This window comes from Ambystoma mexicanum, chromosome 1q (assembly GCF_040938575.1).
Source record: "Ambystoma mexicanum isolate Mex_15411 chromosome 1q, UKY_AmexF1_1, whole genome shotgun sequence".
NCBI lineage: Eukaryota > Metazoa > Chordata > Amphibia > Caudata > Ambystomatidae > Ambystoma > Ambystoma mexicanum.
This window is the reverse complement of record NC_090922.1, coordinates 1518605803-1518621127: the sequence shown is the minus strand read 5'-3', so window position 1 is coordinate 1518621127 and position 15325 is coordinate 1518605803.

Sequence of the window (15325 nt, the reverse complement as noted above, 5' to 3'; positions counted from 1 at the left end):
ACCCGTTTTCCACTGTGCCTGTCTGCTGCACCCTGGAAAGTATCCCAGCCATTGAGGACCACGAGGAGATTGGCCATTCGAAAATGGCCGCCCGCAACTTCATCTCCGAGTTTCCACATGAGGTAACACTGTAAGGCCAGACCGCACACCGATTGGCCGACAGTCTTTATTTCTGCCCAATGGCTAGCCGGCAGGCGATTTAGCCGGCCCACCTCCAAAGGCACACTGCCTAAGGCTTCCCCTGTCGAGAGCCTGTCAGGAGCCCAAAGGAGCCAGGAACGCTGCTGACTTTGGCTATTGCCTTCGGCGCTGTGAGATCTGTTGGGGTAAGTGCCCTCAACTCGCCCGCTGTTCCAGTAACTCACTTTGTCGCTACATCACATACCTGTGCGAGCATCTGCCTTACATGCAACTTGCTCTGCCGTGTCTCCCGCACCTAATGCAACCTCTGTGCAGTAATTCTCTCCTTCACATCGTAACCTAATACGAGCTGTAACCTTGCTCTGCCATTGCCTTATATACATGATCTCGTAGTCACTGCATTCTACTAACACTACTACACTACACTACTACTAACACTAACACGCTCAGCTTATGTATTATTCTGAACCTAGATGCGGCCCCACTGCATTATGTGGTGTGCCTTATGGACGCTAACAGACCACATTTGACTGTGTTGTGCCTTATGGTCCCTAACAGACCACATTTGACTGTGTTGTACCTTAGGGGCGCTAACAGACCACATCTGATTTGTGTTGTACCTTATAGTCACTAACAGACCACATTTGACAGTGTTGTGCCTTATGGTCGCTAACAGACCACATTTGATTGTGTTGTACCTATGGTCGCTAACAGACCACATTTGATTTGTGTTGTGCCTTATGGTCGCTAGCTAGCTACTACCTTAAACTGCCCTGTCGCACCATTTACAAGCCACTTTGCAAGTGTGTTTCAATTTCGAATTTAGCGCTACCTTAAGTAGCCTGTCTCCCCCAAGGCTTACAAGCACCAGCGCAGCCAACAACATCCACCATCCCTCTAGTATCCCGCCCCGAATCCATATCTGAACTATGCCAGCCTGGCTAGTATTCATCATGTTCCCTTTCTGCATTATGCCCGATTGCATGCCATGTAGCAGAAATAGTTATATCCCATTCAGTAATGGACTTGCCAAGCTTGGCTGTCAAGACACCACCCCATTCCCTGCCCCACACCCTTCCTGCCCTCCCTGCCTCCTTTCCCCCACAGTGCACCTACAGACCATAGTACTAAAATTAGCGTTACTTTAGGTAACCTTCCACCTAACCTCGCCACAGATGACCATTCTGACAACATCCAGAACTCACGCAATTTGCTAGAACATCGCCCTACAGCCTACCCTAACCTCATGACCCATAACGACAGACTAGGTTGTAGACTCCCCACTTTACTTAGCAAAATGACCAACAATCCTACAACCAAAATCACTAATAAAAACACCATTGCAAACTCTGTGCCACTCAAAGGAGCCTTACTTAATGTTAGATCCCTTGTGTCCCACCCTACGGAAATTGCCAATATCATCCCCGCCACCACAGAAACCTGGCACCATGCCGCAGCAGGTCCCTCTCTAACCCTCGCGGTTCCAGATAACTACTCCATCCTCAGGGCCGACAGACCTAATGCCCGTGGAGGAGGTGTAGCACTTATATTCAAATCCTCGCTTGACATTAGATCTGTGACCTCCCTTCCTCTAAATTCCTGTGAACACCTATCCATTAAAATTCAAACCACCCCTAAGAACACTATCACCCTGGAACTAATATACAGACCCCCTGGTCCCATAGGTTCTTTCGAGGAAGATATAACCTCACTCGAAGCGGAAAAATCTAAACCTCTATCACAGAATATTATTCTAGGCGACTTTAACTTGGGATACAATGATCCCCACGACACTCCAGCATCCTCCTTTGCTAATGCGCTTTGCGAACACAACTACATTAAACTGAACACCTTATCTACACATCAGAAAGGCAGAACCTTAGACTGGCTCGCTACCCACAACTGTAATATTATCTGCAAGGACCCCCAACCACTTATATGGACCAACCACTTCCTACTTTCATTCGACATTAGCACTAATAACCCACACCACATACAATGCCCACCTGCCCCAGCATGTCTGACGAGAAATAAGCGGAACATCACCGCTGAAGCCCTCATCCCTCTGGTTCTACCCACCCTAAACATGATCCCCAACACATCGGACCTCAACTTACTAGTAGAGACCTACAATAATGCCATGACCAAAGCTATCAACCTTGTTGCCCCTCTAAAACTACGCAAAGGTAAACCCAAAGCACATCTTAACTCCTGGCACACAACAGAACTTAAAATACTAAGAAATAAAAAGTCCCAAATGGAAACCCTTTGGAAAATGAATCCATCAGAGGAACACAAAATCAATCTCACAAATGCATCCTCCCTTTATAAAAAAGAAATAATTCATACTAAAAAGGAAGCCTACAATATAAAAATAAGCAATGCTAGTTCCAGTACTAAAGAATTATTCAGCATCCTGAAGGAGTTAGAAAACCTCAATCCACCTACGGACATGTCCGTGAAGGACCAACTCTGGTGCACCAGTATCCAAGATGCCCTTGCAAACAAAATCACTGGCCTACAAACAAAAATTGAAAATAAAAGACTACAACTTTCCAATAGTAGCCCCATCCCTAGCCCCCCTATCCCTAGCCCACCCACCACCCCGAACACTAACCATGGCTTCACCTTCAAAAATGTAACCGTGCTAGAAGTGCAAAAAATCATAACCTTCCTCAAACCATCAAACTGCAAAGGGGACCGTTGCCCCGCACAGATAATAAAAGATGCAGCAATAGACCTCGCCCCCTTCATTTCTAAGCTCATAAACGTGTCATTCTCCACTAATTCGATACCCAACAATTTGAAACAGTCATGGGTCCTCCCGCTACTAAAAAAAACAGACCTTGGACCCAGCCATCCCCAAAAATTACAGGCCTATCACAACCGTTCCCTTCCTGTTAAAAATCCTTGACAGAGTTGCTTACTTGCAAATTCAGCATTACCTAGAGTCCAACCAATTACTCGGATTGCGTCAGTCTGGCTTCCGGCCTCAACATGGAACAGAAACTGCCCTTGTTGATCTTAAAAGTCAGATTGACAAAATTAAAGATAAGGGCAAGGCTGCCATCCTACTCCTCTTAGATCTCTCAGCAGCCTTCGACCTGGTCGACCATAAAATACTCTGCAACCACCTGTCCTCTGCCGCCCACTTTTCCCCCTCTGCTATCACGTGGATACAGTCCTTCCTGGCCAATAGAACCATGAGAGTCTTCTCTCCGGTGGTAGCAGCAGGCCCTATCCCTATCACTTGTGGTGTCCCACAAGGCTCATGTGTTTCACCCACCCTATACAATATCTTTACAAAGCCCCTCTTTGATAAACTGGATCATCTGGGTGTCACCTACACAAACTACGCGGATGACACCCATATAACCAGAAACCTCACCATCTCGGGCAATTACAATACTGATGTAGCTAGGATCAATGAAATCTTCTCTGTCATTCAGGCATGGATGGCCACACACGGTCTTTGCCTGAATGACGAGAAGACTGAACTGCTCATTGTTGGTTCACCGAACAACTTACAAAAACTAAGTCCCAACTACTCCAACATCATAATTGATGGCAATACCATCCAGGTCGCCAAAAACATGAAAACACTTGGCTTCTATCTTGATGCCAATATTAACCTCACTAAGCAAGACAACTCGACCGCCTCTGCCACTGCATATACTGGAAAACTAATCAGAGCCTGTAGACCATTTCTTTCCCCTAACAGTTGCCTCACGCTAGCCGAAGCTCTTATACAATCTAAGTTAGACTATTGCAACAGCCTCTACTTAGGTGCCAACCAAGCGCTAATTAGTAAACTCCAAGTCCTTCAAAATAATGCGCTATGGGCAGCGCTAAACATTCCCAGGCGTGAGCACATCTCTGCCACTAGAACCACATGCAAATGGCTCACCATCCAACATAAAATCGATCTAAAAATATTCTGCCTCACTTACAAAACTCTCAACCATCTAGCCCCCCCCCACTACCTTACTAATGTCATGATGCCTACCTCCAAGGAGCCAGGTCCGACCCAGCAACCCCAGAGGCAGGCATCTTTTCCCCCAGAGAAGTGCCAGCGGGCCCAAGCTGGGGCCCTTTGGACACAGTCCTGGCGCCCTAGGCGCCAGGCTCATGTTGGACCCCTGTCCTGGCGCCTTAGGCGCCAGGCTCAAAAAGCTAGACATGTGTTCAGGTGTTTTAAGCTGCACTTACCTGATGCAGACCATGCTGCTACATCCAGGCCCTCTTGAGGCCTGAATGGAACTACTTTACCTGTGGACCTACTTTCCCCTGGGTGTGGTCGGGAAAGGATACATACCTGATTGGTGGAAGGATACATACCTGGAACTTCTTCCAAAGCTATTTAAACCACGCCCGATCAGCAACTCACGCTTCGCGTTGTTCTGCTCCTCGCAGCTGGACGCTCACCGTGTCAGCTCCTGCATCTGGACCTCAGCCACGCCTGTCAGCATCCTGGGTCACCTGCTAAGAGAGAATTGGAGAGAAAGAAGACCTTACCTGCTAAAGCTGCATCACGGAGACTTCACACCGACGATCCTGAAAGGGAAGACATCATTTTAAAAGCATTTCGCTTTGATTGCTGCAGCGCTGCATTTCACTCACCTTTCCTGGGCGCCTCCATCTTCAGCAGCGATCATCCGGATCCGCAGCCACTTCCCAGAGCCTAGAGAGAAAAAGACAAGAAAACAAGGTGAGAGAAGGAAGGGAATAGGTAAAGCTCAGTTTCCTTCTAAGACTTACCTGTTGGGTCATTCCCATTTCATTTCGGGTCCTGCCACTTCCTGGCATTCCGGACCCCGGCCCCTATGGGGAAAAAAGTCAAAGACATTGAATGAGCGAATGCAAAGACATTACCCGAACGCTCATCCAGAACTTACCTGTCATTTACTGGAACAGCACGTTTCACTTCGGGTCGGCGCCATATCTCCGGCATTCCGAACCCCGGCCTCTAAGGGGAAAAAGACATGAGCGTTAGCGCTTGCTGCAATAAGACAATGAACATTATTATTAAGCTTGAACTTTTGAACTTGCTACAGAACTCTTGCAGCGCCTTACCTGAATAGTCAAGCTTATTTGAACTCCCATCAAACCTCAATCCAGTGAAGTAACTGGGTTTCAACGCGCCCCTGCATCAGAAGCAGGATGGAGAACTCATCCTTCCAGACCCTAAGGTGAGACTTCACGGGGAATCGAGGAAGGGTATCGTGGAGGGTAGGAAGGGAGTGGGAGGCTTGAGCATTATTCCGTCAGTAGGTAATACTCCCTTTTCACGCACAGGGGAATATTCCTGCGAGCCAGTGAGCCCATCTTCAGAGTCCTGCGCTTCACCATAGAAGAAGCATCAGCACTCGAAGCCAGACCTGCGCCTCCGTGGGAATCAGGTGAGCGTGACAGAACGCGAAGCCTACCCACAATTTCCCACCCGGGCGCTATGGAGACTTCCGAGACAGATCAGCTGGCCCAGCTTTTGGGGGAATTACGGGCAGAAGGGCACTCAGCCCGCCAGGAGACTAACGCTCTCAAAAGAGAACTGATCCTATCCAAGGAAAGAACAGATGACTTGGCCAAAGGTTATTGCAGGCCCAGGCAGGGCACATTCCTTTACCTAATTCCAGAGGTACTTCCACATCAATTGGTTTGAATAACCCGGTACAAATCAATCTACCTGGACACATGCCTTTGGCCCCGCCTGAACGTTTTTTTGCGGGGGATCCCAAGAAATATGCCGTCTTTATGAACCAATGTCGTTTACACTTTCTATGCAGACCCGGGGCCTTCCCTAACGACCAGACCAAGGTAGCCTTTATACTGTCTTACCTCAGTGGCAGTGCTGCCGATTGGTCTATTCCATTGGTAAATCAGGATGATCCCACTCTCCAGAATTTTCAGGGTTTCCAGGCCAGCATGGAAAGATTGTTTGCTCAACACTCTCAAGGACAGGCCCTTGATAACAAACTGCTATCCTTACGACAAGGTAATCAGGATCTTCTGTCCCACGTTGCCACCTTTAATAGACTGGTTGTGGAAACTGGATGGCCAGAAAACAAAAGGATCACATTGTTTCATCGAGGCCTGCGCGGAGAGCTTAAGGAAGCTCTACCTCAGATAGTAGATCCACCCCAGGTCTGCGCAGACTACATAGACTTGGTGGTTCAACTTGATCACAGACTTCAAAATAGAAAAGCATATAGGTTCAAGTACGAAACCCGAGTACAGATCAAAACCCACGCTAACTCCAAGAGTACCGACGTATCCGAACCTATGCAAATCGGCAGTGTTAAAGGACCATTAACACAAAAGGAACGAGAGAGAAGGCGGCAAATGCAACTTTGCCTGTATTGCGGGACTTCCAGTCACTTTCTTCGAAATTGTCCGGTTAAACCACCTAAGAAGGTGGTTGGAGCCACTGATAACGATTTATTGACACCTGATTCGGGAAACAACCTAGCCCGACAAGCGTAGGGGTCCGCTTGCCGAGCTTGAAAACAAACTCTATGACCTCGCATTTTGTCATGCCAATGGTGCTCGTGGACCCAAAACAGCCTCAGCTGTTGCATGCTATAAAAGCATACATCGACAGTGGAGCTATTGGAAATTACATAGACCGTGAATTGGCTTCCAGGATTAAGCTCCCTCTCCGCCCGAAAGTAACCCAAGATGTCATTACTACAGTAGATGGAACCGAAATAGCCTCAGGGCCTGTAACGCATTCCACTGTTGAAATGACACTGGTGGGTCAGGATGGACATCGGGAAGCAATCGTGTTTGATGTGATCAAGGCCCCACAATTTCAAGTAATTCTTGGAATTCCTTGGTTAGAAACACATAATCCCAGAATTGACTGGCGAGCAAAGAATATAAGTTTTCCTGATTGTGAACCAACTTGTTACCCAAGAAATCCAGTTATGGGTCTAGCCTCAGCAACTTCCACCCCTGTACAGCTACCGTCAGAATACCAAGAATTCCAAGACGTTTTTCAGAAGGAACAGGCTAACATGTTACCTCCCCATCGGTCTTATGATTGCCAAATCGATCTGGTACCCAATGCTCAACTACCTTGTAGTAGGATTTATTCTCTTACGGAACCTGAGAACCTACATTTGCGTCAGTATTTAGATCAGTACCTAGCCAATGGTTTTATTCGCCCGTCCAAGTCTCCTGTCTCCTCAGCTCTGTTCTTCGTGCCAAAAAAAGAGGGCGACCTTAGAACATGCATAGACTATCACGCCCTAAATCAAATAACGATTAAGAATCGTTATCCTCTGCCCCTGATCCCTGAGCTTATCGACCAGGTGAAAGACGCTTGTGTGTACACCAAGTTAGATCTCTGAGGAGCTTATCACTTGGTGCGTATAAAAGAAGGCGACGAATGGAAGACTGCATTCCGCGCCAAATTTGGGCTCTTTGAATATCAGGTGATGCCCTTTGGTTTGTGCAATGCACCTGGCGCGTTTCAGTACTTTATGAATGATGTTCTTCGGGAATTTATCGACGTCTGTGTCATTGTTTATATTGACGACATCCTGGTGTACTCCTCTTCAGAATCCGATCACAGAAAACATGTTAGGGAAGTTCTTGAGAAATTGCGCCAGCACAGACTATTTACAAAGCTCGAAAAATGCGTTTTTCATACCACAGAAGTGGAGTTTCTCAGATTCATCCTGACACCTCAGGGAGTCCGAATGGACTCGCGAAAGGTGGACGCCATCCTCAAATGGCCATCTCCTAGCTCGGTGAAGGGAGTTCAGAGCATGCTCGGCTTCGCCAATTTCTATCGAAGGTTCATCCCGGAATTTTCCCGAACAGTCCAACCCATCACAGCTCTCCTAAAGAAAAACAAACGCTTTGAATGGACTCTTGAGGCCGAACAAGCCTTTCAGGACCTGAAAACCAAATTCACCTCTGCACCTATATTCAAGCACCCGCACCCAGATCTCCCTTACATTGTGGAGACCGACGCATCCAGTTCGGCCATGGGAGCTGTCCTGTCGCAAAGAGACCCAGAAACTAACCAACTACACCCTGTGGCCTTTTGGTCCAGGAAATGTTCTCCTCCTGAAATCAACTACGCAATTACCGACAAAGAATTACTGGCTATTAAATCTGCTTTGAAGGCTTGGCGTCACTACCTTCTCGGGGCAAGACACACCATCACCGTAATTACGGACCACAGAAATTTACAGTATTTAAAGACGGCCAAGGCTCAATCTTCACGACAACTCCGATGGGCTCTATTGTTTGCGGAATTTGATTTTGTAATTACCTATCGCCCTGGCTGCAAGAATGGTAAAGCGGACGGCTTATCCCGGATTGGCATGGAAGAACCCAATTCGAGTTTAGAACCTGTGCCAATCATACCAGAACAAAGAATCTTAGGCCTAACTTCATTGCAAACTATTGAGGACATCCAAACGCAAGTAAAACAACTTCTAGACTCTTCAGCCTTACTGGAATGGAGTCAAAAGGGTCCTCATTACACCGTTAAGGATGATTTACCCTACTTCCAGGAGCGGTTGTTTCTGCCTAGTAAAGAATTGCAAGAACTTGTTATTGCCCATCATCATGAATCATTAATGGAAGGACACCCTAGTATCGCTAAAACGGAGGAAAAAATCAAACGCCACATCTGGTGGCCTTCTTGGATAAAAGACATAGGCCCTCATTACGACCCTGGCGGAAATCGAAAAACGATGGCGGAAATGCAATACCGCCATCGAATAGCGCTCGGTGCGACTATGACCCGTCACCGCAAAGTACGAAGCCATTAGCGACACCGTAGTGAACGCCAACGCTAACTGCACCAAGCACGCGCGCGCGCGCCATGCCAAACCGCAAACACCACCATGGTGCAACGGTACGCCAATTCCGACCCTAGCGGACATGTACCTAACGCCATCAGGCATGGCGTAATGTACCATTCCGCCATGGCGAGAAGTACGGCATCGCGAATCAACCGTAAACGGCCCCACTGAGTGCCTGTACACCGCTCACTGCCCACAAAGTACAACTCCCCGTAGGTGCAATGAAGCCACAATGCAACCATTGAAATGTACAAGTCACCCATGCATGCCAACGAACAAAAGAAACACAACAGGGGCCAATGGGAGCTGCAGGGCACAGATGGCACGAATACAGAAGCCATCCCAATGGACATGACCACAGTCCCCCACCAAGAAACGCACGCAAACACAGGCACCTGTGACCAGCAATATTCCGAAAATCACATCATTCCACCAGTCCACCTGGCTGACCGGCATCTGTTACACAAAACCCAATCCCCCGCCCCTGAGCATGACAACATTCAAACTGTCATATTGGCAGCCCCCATCCCTGACCTCACTGGGCTTCGTAGGCAAACGCGGCCAGTACAGTACCACGCAACTAAACCCCGAAGCCGGAACCCGATGCAGATCTCCTCACAATACATCGCCCCCCAAATTGGCATATGCCACATCACTTGCAAAGAAAAACGCTACACGGGCCAAATCCGAATAGAAATTTTATGCACATCAAAATCACCAAGCCCATACAGCCATCAGGCCATGAACTCCAAAACACCAATCACCATTGTGGGCTGCTTCCGCAAGAAATGACCAGCCACTACCTGTGTGTCGCCCTGTTCCCCCATGGTACACAGAGCCACAATCACGTACGAAAAGGCAACATGGAAGCGCACAGAACCGCAGGGCCGTCCCAATGGGGAGGCACTAGTCCAGCTGAAAGGCCGAAATGTTGCTCCGAGCCACCAGTACTGCGTAAGGGCATGTGGCCCATTGGCGATCGTCCCATAAGATCATAATGCTGCTCCACTGATTAACACGAAGCAGCAGGTGTCGGGAGTAAAATCCATCTGCAGGAGTGGCATACAGATGGCAGTGGCAAAAGGGGAGGAGATACCTGTCAACCAAAAGAAAAGAAAAAGAACAGAATGGCCATCAGAACTACATTCCAACTACTCACTTCAATGATCACACGAAATCCACAGCCATATGCATGCTAGCCCAACCAAAAGGATCATCACCACCCCAAAACCACTTGCGACTCATAACCATCTATATCGAGGTGCAAACACCATCACAAACGAGTGCACCTGTGCATGCGTCTGTCAAAACAGATTCCATCAGATGGGAATGTTAACGTGCATGGACACAAGTGTCTGAGGGCGCCTCGAGACAGGGAGGGCTCAACAAGGCCAGATGGACGATGGTCCCACAATGGCAGCCCTGCATCACATAGCGTAGGGGAGGCGGATAGATCCCAAGAAGCCCTGTACATGGCAAACTCTGTATCAAATCACCTGCCCATGCATCCATCCATCATTCCCTCATCCCGGGATCAAAATGCCTGAATAATTACTCACATAACATTAGAAACATCCATTGAGTCCGTGCGTTATGCAGCCTGCTAAATCCACAGTGCCCCAGCCCGTAATTCCAGTGTTGTGAAGTAACATGTTATTGGGAACGGACGGCCTCATCGCCCACGTAGCTATTGCGCATCCCAAACTATTCATATCAATCATTGCTCCCTCGCCATGGGCCCTGTCTCAAGGACATAGAACAATAGAACGTTACATTTGCAGTCAGACCTGTGGGCATCTCCTCGCCGCTAGCTGGAAACCGAAAGCGCCGCCCCTCGAATTCCTCATTTGCAACATCACGTCGAAAAGGCATCTGTGGCCGTTTGAAATCACTAATTATTCCATCGAGTGCGGCTGTGTGTGAAAATGGCAACTGCCTTCACCCACGAATGGGACGCCCCGCCCGTCGTTGAACCTCGGTGCAGTGATGCATGAGGGTCCACCGTTACTCGAGTACTACGTTCCAGTGACCCTTCACAAGTCTGTTCGCGACTGCAATGAATGCATGTGAAACAATGGGACCACAGCAGAATGAACATATCAACCAATCTTACACGGCCATCGGGTACAAATACATGATTGCAATAGCAAGATACAATTCCCCGAATTGCAGCGTTGTGCGCGGGACGTGCTCGGCCAAAGGGGAGAGCAGTTTGCACAGGTGGAATCAATCACCACAGGTGGAGGCCATACAGCCTGAAAACACATAAATTGCACAGCCAGTCTCCTCCCACAACCACACCGAAATGCTACCGGCAGGACTCGCGATGTTGGCCCTGGGGGACCTGATAGCACTGCAAGCGCTCCGACTCCAAGAAGAAGACGAACACCAACTACAACCAACCGCACGGAGGAGACGCAGGAGGAGGAGGAGGCCAAGGCAGGGCCAGCAAGGGCTGCCAGCACAGCCACTACCACCACGCAGGCAGCCCGCAATCCCACGCCTCCGAGCACATCCGTTCAACCTCACTGATGAGCAGATCCACACCCTCTACCGTCTGGACCGGGACACCATAACCGCCATTGTGGACATGACACAGGCTGACCTTGTCAGCATGATAGATAGCCCAACCGCCATCCCACCCCTACTGAAGGTGGTGTCTGTACTCCACTTCCTGGCCACAGGCACCTACCAGCACACAGTCGGACAGTTGCATGGCATTTCTCAGCCACTGTTCTCACGGACACTATTGCAAGTGCTCGATGCCCTCCTGAAGCACGCAGACGACTACATCTCTCTACCACGCTCGGAGCAGGAAATAACCAACACAAAAGTGGGATTCCATGCACTTGCCGGCATACCGGGTTGCATTGGTGCCATCGACTGCACCCATGTGGAATTGGTCGTCCCACATGCCATGGAGGCCCAGTACCGCAACCGAAAACAATTTCATTCCCTGAATGTACAGATGGTGTGTGACTCCAACAGGATCATTACACATTGTTGTGCCCGATTCCCTGGATCAACCCATGATTCTATGGTCTTGAGGAACTCTACAATACCACGCTACATGGAGCGACACGCAGGGAACAGATCCTGGCTACTCGGTGAGTCTCATTACATGCATGATGATGTGGGGTATGTGAATTGGCATTGACCTGCCAGGAAGGGGGGGGGGGGTGTGCGTACGTATCAATGGCATTCCACATCATACGTTTCTCGTCCACATACAGGTGATGCTGGATATCCACTGAAGAGATGGCTCCTCACACCAGTCCGGAACCCACGGGACCAGCATGAGGAGGACTACAACCATGCCCACTCACGTACCCGTGTAGTCATTGAACAGGCATTCGGCCTACTGAAGACCCGTTTCCGCTGCCTCAGCAGGTCTGGCGGGGCACTCCTGTACCGCCATGAGAAGGTTGCAAAGATGGTGATGGCATGTGTCATGCTCCACAACATGTGCGTACGTAGAAATGTGCCCATGCCCCCTGACGCAGAACTGCAAGCACCTGATGATGGTCATGATGAGGGTGGGGATGTGGCAGCACCTCATGGAGTCTGCGAGGCACCGGAGGCCTGTGACATTCGTCAGCATCTCATTGATGTATGCTTCTAGCACTCACGCCTGGTGGCTGATACATGGACACGGGACTCGTGGCACTGCGTGTGTCTGGGACATGCACAATATGGACTGTACGCCTATGATGGCCTAGTACACAAAGATCAATGTCCACACTTCTCATTGGTTGATCGTGCACTTTTTATGGCATATGTGATATCATGTTGAACACCCTATCGACCCGCCACCCAAGTGAGCCCAACACACCCCCTCCACCCTCCTACCTCCCCCCCGAACACCAGTGTCCAAAGATGCTCATTGTCAGTGGGCTGTCGCTATTGCATGCCCCCTCTGCGGGTATCAGGGGCACCCCTGCCTGTGGAGCGCAGGTTCCTTCCAGATCTACGTTGGGGGCTGCCCTGGACGGAACTTGCAACGGATGATGTGTCTGCCTGCTCACGTCCATGCATGTCCCTAAGGGTTTGCGAGAGCTCAGTGAGCACACGGCGCACTGCGGCAAGTTCGGCACATACGTCTTTGGACGTCGCATGCAGTTCCCCCCTCAGGCTCTCGGTGCTTCTCTCAATTTGTGCCCTTAGCGTCTCTGTACCTCTCTCCATTTCTGCCCTAAGTGTCTTCGTTGATGTTTCTATGTCTGCCTTAGTGCCCCCACATTCATCGGCATGGTCCTTGAGGAGTGTGGCCAGTTGCTGCTGTTGTTCGATCAACTGGTCGAGGGACTGTTGCCTCTGCTGGGCCATGGCCATTTGCGGGGGTGTCACAGAGGGGCTGTTGTCCTCATGTTGCCTTGCCACAGGGCTTGTGGGGGATGGCCAGTCGTCGTCTGGTGGGTGCCCCTGCGTGGTATCCTCATGTTGTACGGGATGGAACAGACAGGGGGATTGGGACAGGTCATGGATGGATCTGACTTCGGCATCCCCGTTTTCTGTGTCCGAGCATGCTGCCATCAATGGGGTGTCACCTATGGTGCTGCTGCCACCAGAGGCAGTGCCTTCTGTGGCATCCATTGGGGGGACCTGTGGTGGTGGTGTTGTGGGCATGCTGGCTGCTGGGGTGCCTGTTGATGTTCCCTCCTCTGTGCTGCCACCTGATTTGTGCTGCTGCCGTGTCTTGATGCGTGCAGCTGAGGTGGAGGGTCTCTGGCCGTTGGTCTTGGCCCTCTTTGCAGGTGTGCTGGTAGGGGTGTCCTGTAGCTCGTCGTTTGGATCGGACCCTGTGGTGGAGTAAAGGAGGGCGAGGGTTATTGATGGGTCTGTGGGAATTGGAATGGCATTGTATCACATGCATTGGGGTGGTACCTGAGGGTGATTTGGGTCGGGGCCTTGGAGGTGCTTTGATTTGTGTGTGGAGTGAGGGTGCAGTTGTCTGGCAGCCTGCAGTTAGGGTGTGCCTGCTGCACGTGTAGTGCGTGTATTAGGGTTTTTTAATTATTTATGTATTTATTGTGGGTTTTAACGTGCGCTTGCAGGCCGATGTGTGTGGACGTTCTCCTGGACATGTGTTTCTGTTGCACTATGTGGACGCATGGTACTTCACATGGATGGACTGTGTGGATTTGGCATTGTTTTATCTGGCCCACCTACCTGAATCTTCGGATGTCTGCACTCCTTTCTCCATCCCTCCGACTCCCTCTATGCTCTCCATTCCGATGGTGGAGGCACAGATTTCTTCCCAGGGGGTCAACTTGATGGGTGATTCAGGACCTCCCCCGGTGGCTGTGGCAATGTTGCGGTTGGCAGAGAGTATGCTGCGGACGCGTATCCGCAGGTCGTCCCATCGCTTGCGGCATTGCTGTGGGGTGCGGGGTGCGGTCCCCACCGCACTTACCCGCTGTGCCACCAGAGCCCATATGGCCTTCTTGTTTGCAAGTGCCGTCCTGGTCATTTGCGTGCAGAAGACGACGGCAGCATTCTCCTGGAGGGTCTCTGTTAGCACGGTGAGTTCCTCACGGGAGAAGTGGACCTGCCGCTTGCGGTCGCACGCTTTCTTCGCTACTTTTCCCATTTTTCTTGGTTTCGCTAGGGTGGTTGACGGGTTGGGGTGTGTTTCAGGGTAGTGATTTTAGTGGTTGTGTGGTTTTAGTGTATTTATAGGTGTACGCCGGGATGTTTCCCGTTCCGGGCCCATGTTTTAACTTCCGTTTCCGTATATTTCCGGGCACCGTACTTTCCGGTAGGCGCACACTGCGGTGACCGCTAAGAGGGGTGGCGGTATTGCACCTAGGGCGCCGTACGGCGGCGGTGTGGGCCGTTTTGGGGTCATTTCCGCCATCGCGGACTTTGCACTTCCGCCATGGCGTGGTGCTCGTGCCCGATGGGTCGGAATGGGCCGCACTTTGCTCCTTCGTGCAATGGCGGAAACGCTATTTACGCTGTGGCGCTCCGGTCAGTCGCTTTCCGCCAGGGTCGTAATGAGGGCCATAAACTCTTTTGTATTGTCTTCCGGAATTTGCGCCCAAAACAAGGGTCAAAAGAAAAGGCCAGCCGGCCTACTTCAACCCTTGGATATTCCACCGGCACCATGGCACACCTTGTCAATGGACTTTATAACTGACCTGCCTCCTTGTGCTGTTTACAACACTATCCTTGCAATTGTGGATCTATTCTCCAAAATGGCCCACTTTATCCCTTTAAAAGGTTTGCCTTCAGCTTCCACCTTGGCCAAGGAATTTCTGGAGAATATAGTTCGCATACATGGTTTCCCTTCCATATTAGTCTCGGATCGTGGAAGTCAATTTATCTCCCATTTTTGGAAGAAGTGTTGCCAACTAGCACAAATA